Below are 4694 nucleotides of genomic sequence, written 5' to 3'. Positions count from 1 at the left end.
ATAGCTCCAATCATTGCGGCCAACTGGGGAGTGAACCATCAGATGGAAGACCTCTCTCTCTCTCTCTCTCCCTCTCCTCTGTCTGTTTAACTCTGACTTTCAAATAAATAAATATTTTTTTTTAAAAAAAAAGGAAATAAGGCAAAGCTACCATTTAAAATTTAATTATAAGATTATATTAAGATCTTTATATTAATTGTAAGATTATTTAATAGCTAATTTAATATTCTCTGATCTGGTTTCAATAGGCACCATTAAATATATAGATGGAGACTAAAAATGATACAACAGTGAGAGTTCATTATTTTTAATTGAATAATAACCATACACTATGTGCCATATTTGTGGTTTGTCTAGCAGTTTATGTAGTTACAATAGTAGGAAATATCAGCATAATTGTATTAATCTGGAGCAGCCCACAGCTTCACACCCCAGTGTATCTTTTCCTCAGCCATTTGGCCTTTGTGGACATTGGGTATTCCACATCTGTCACACCAATCATGCTTATCAGTTTCTTTTTTCTTTTTTTTTTTTTTTTTTTTTGACAGGCAGAGTGGACAGTGAGAGAGAGAGACAGAGAGAGAAAGGTCTTCCTTTGCCGTTGGTTCACCCTCCAATGGCCGCCGCAGCCGGCGCGCTGCGGCCGGCGCACCACGCTGATCCGATGGCAGGAGCCAGGAGCCAGGTGCTTTTCCTGGTCTCCCATGGGGTGCAGGGCCCAAGCACCTGGGCCATCCTCCACTGCACTCCCTGGCCACAGCAGAGAGCTGGCCTGGAAGAGGGGCAACCGGGACAGAATCCGGCACCCCGACCGGGACTAGAACCCGGTGTGCCGGCGCCGCTAGGCGGAGGATTAGCCTAGTGAGCCGCGGCGCCGGCCGCTTATCAGTTTCTTAAGAGAAAACACTACCATCCCTGTCACTGGCTGTATTGCCCAGCTTGACTCTGATGTCACTTTTGGTACTACAGAGTGCTTCTTGCTGGCCACCGTGGCCTATGATCGCTATGTGGCCATCTGCTCGCCCCTACTCTACTCCACCCACATGTCCTCAACTGTATGTTTCCTCCTATTGGGGGCTTCCTACTTGGGTGGGTGCATGAATGCCTCATCATTTACAGGCTGTTTCATGAACCTGTCCTTCTGTGGCCCAAATAAAATCAACCATTTTTTCTGTGACCTCTTCCCCCTGTTGAAGCTCTCTTGTGGCCATGTTTATATCGCTGAAATATCTCCTTCCATCTCTTCTGGGTCAGTCCTTATAAGCACATTGTCTACCATTATTGTGTCCTACATCTACATTCTCCACGCAATTATGAAGATGCGCTCAACTGAGGGAAGGAACAAAGCTTTCTCTACCTGCACTTCCCACCTCACTGCAGTCACTTTGTTTTATGGGACAGTTTTGTTTGTTTATGTGATGCCCAAGTCAAGCTACTCAGCTGATCAGGTCAAAGTGGCATCTGTGATTTACACAGTGGCGATTCCCATGTTGAACCCTCTCATCTACAGTCTGAGGAACAAGGAGGTGAAAGAGGCATTGAAAAAGTTGGTAGATAGAACACATTGGTTTTCTTGACTTAAATCAGAATCCATAGATAACAAACTAGTGATTCGAGGAACATTTGTGCTTGATATTTTGATGATATTTATTATTAACTTTATCACTTAAATTGAAAAAAAATAAAAACAATGTTTGCTTCCATTTATAAGAGTCATGTGTAATTTACATGAACATATGCCAGATTCAAATTAAAAGTGGATATCTGAGATAAAACTATTTCAGACAACAGTTTCTAACTTCCCTTCTTCAACAATTACAGAATCCAATTTCAATAAAGTATTTAATAGGGCATTTGGCTCAGTGATTGGGACACTACTTAGAATGCCCACATCCATTATTAAGGTACTGGAGTTGAGTCCTAACTCTGCTTCCAGTTCTTTTTCTGCTTATGTGCACTCTAGGAGGCAGCAGGTGATGGCTTGAATGCTTGGGTTCCTGCCACCTCCATGTTAGACCCAGATTGAGTTCGTGGCTCCTAGCTTTATGCTGACCTATCCCCAGATGTTGTGGGCCTTTGAAGTGTGAACCATTGGATGGAAAACTCGTATCTCTTTTTCACTCTCTGTATTTTTCTTTTATTTTAAAAAAAAAGGATTTATTTTATTTATTTGAAAGAGTTACAGAGAGAGGTAGAGACAGAGAGGTCTTCCATCTGCACCGATCTGAAGCCAGGAAACAGGAGCTTCTTCCAGGACTTCCACGTGGGTGCAGGGGCCCAAGGACTTGGGCCATCTGCTACTGCTATCCCAGGCCGTAGCAGAGAGCTGGATTGGAAGAGGAGAAGCCAGGACTAGAACCGGCACCCATATGGGATGTCAGCGCTTCAAGCCAGGGCATTAACCTGCTGCACCACAGCACTGGCCCCCTCTATACCTTTTAAATAAAAAAAAATAGAGACATATTTTGATCAAAAATCCAGTTCTTTTAAATACTCTCCTGGAACAAAATGGAGGAGATGTCAAGTGGAAACTTACAGGAACTAATACTCTCATTCAGAAGCCAAAAACAATACTTTACAAGCTAATACTTTCTCAGCCATTTAACATCATTAAATTGACATCCTGGTTGTGTAACTATTTCAATGCCTAGCACAAAAATAAGAATTGCTTGCTTTAGGGCCAGTGTTATGGGACAGCAGGCTAAGCAGCCACAGGTGTGGGTTTGAGATCCAGCGGCTCTGCTTTTAATCCAGCTCCCTGCTAAGGTGCTTGAGAAAGCAGTTGAAGATCACCCAAGTCCTTAATGCCCTGCCAACCAATTGGAAGTACCAGATGGAATTCCTGGCTCCTTGCTTTGTGGCCATTTGAGGAGTAAATCCCTAGATGGACAATTTCTCTCTTTCTCTGTCTCTGTCACTCTGCCTTTCAAATAAATAAATATATTTTTAAAAGGAAAAAATACTCATAAAATAACATTTAGAAAATAATTTTCAGTATATGTCTAATAATTGATAATGCTGACATGTCAGATAATTTGAGTCACTTTTTCTAAAGGTACTACCCTGCCATGGTCAACAGATAATTAAACTTTCAGAAACAGTATGTTCATATCTCATAAAAACTTCTATTTATTGTCATTTTATTTAAGCCAAGGCAAAAATCCTGATTCCTCTCTTGGTTCATTAGGAGTCCCTATCCATTGACACAGAAGAAATTCTGAGTAAATCATCAATTGACTCTTCTCGTCAGTGAAGCCTTTGAGTAAGATTTTTGGAAGCAGACATTTCTTTGAGTTAAAAAACCAGGAAGATAAGACTTTTTGAATAGTAGCTTATAATAGGAGAAATTATGGTTCAGGCAAAGATGTAAGAGCACATATTTTTGTAATGTTTCTCAAGGAGACATCCATCATCTCTGCCTCTCCTACTGCCCTGTCTGTAGGCACTGATTATCCAGGCTGGTTATTTCTGTTTCCTCCAAATTGATTCAAGTTTCTCATTGACTACTTCTGACACTCCTCTTCATCCTGCTGTCCACACTTCACTCTTTACATAGGGTTCATATTCAATTCTGTGCCCTTCTCCTGCCTCCAGACAACACCCTTGAATGACCTCATCCTCTCCTTTCTTCCTTTTTCTTCTCTCAAAAGGAAGAAACATCACAAACTGGCTTCATTTTTATCTAAGTCCCTTTTGTTTACAAGCTTAAGTGGTCGCCCAATGACTGTGATATGTCCTGGCAAATATCTCTCCTGTGTATTTCGACTCAAAAGAATTCAAATAATTTAGTCATCATTTGTACAGGGTATGGTTGTAGCTGATTTTGTTACAGTATTTTTTGGGTAGGATATATGTTTACATTAATTTTCTTCTCCCAAGTTCTGAATCAGCTGGAGAATGACCAAAGGAGAAGTTACATGGAAGAGCAAAATATTACCTATAGAAATGAAAGATCTGAGAGAATGTGGTATATAGTTGTGAACACATAGGTTTTCATGTTCTGAATCCCAGAATATGATGTTCTTTGCTTCTCTGTCACTGGCAGTATTATGCCTTTACCCATCAGCATACAGTATGCCCAGGGCAGTCAGGTGTATTGAGAGAAGGCTTATTTCCAAGAAACAGGAGATGGGAGAAGGAATGGGATGCTTTTGGGGAGTGAATTGTACCCCCACCCCGTATTAATATCCTAACTTTTAATCCCCAGTATTTCAGAATGTGATTTTATTTGGGAATAGGTTCAATCACACATTCCTGGTTTTCATTTCTTCCTGCTTTCATCTTTGCTGGAGGTTGCAACTCCACCAGACCTTTGAAGGATGGAATATACCAAGGCTTTTCCTAGATAGCTTTGTTTAGATCCTACTTTTCTTAGTCTATTTTCTGTTGCTGTCACAGAATACCATACCATAGACTGGGAAATCTATGAAGAATAAATATTTAACAGTTCTGGAGGCTTCAAGTCTAAGATTAGGTCACCAGCACCTGGTATCCAGCAAGGCCTGCATCCTCTGGCAGGAAAGAACCCTGTGTCTTTACATGATGGAAAGTTCAAGAACAAGGCTGTGGAGCCCTTTATAAGGGGGGCACCTAATCACCTCTTAAAGGCTTGAACTCAAGATTGTCAAACTGGCAATGCTTGAATTTTGAAGGGGACACAGTCAAGTAAATCATAGCACCACTTCAATGTTGTT

General features: G+C 41.1%; 1 pseudogene; it reads left to right on the top strand.

Moving 5' to 3' along the window:
- Nucleotides 1-266: 266 nt before the first annotated feature.
- LOC100346425 (olfactory receptor 5P4-like) lies at nucleotides 267-1577 on the top strand (annotated as a pseudogene).
- The last annotated feature ends 3117 nt before the right edge of the window (nucleotides 1578-4694 follow it).

This window comes from Oryctolagus cuniculus, chromosome 1 (assembly GCF_051225735.1).
Source record: "Oryctolagus cuniculus isolate XC-2025 breed Fujian yellow rabbit chromosome 1, ASM5122573v1, whole genome shotgun sequence".
Taxonomy (NCBI): Eukaryota; Metazoa; Chordata; class Mammalia; order Lagomorpha; family Leporidae; genus Oryctolagus; species Oryctolagus cuniculus.
Note: the sequence above shows the minus strand (reverse complement) of the source record. Positions and strands in the feature narration are given on the sequence as shown.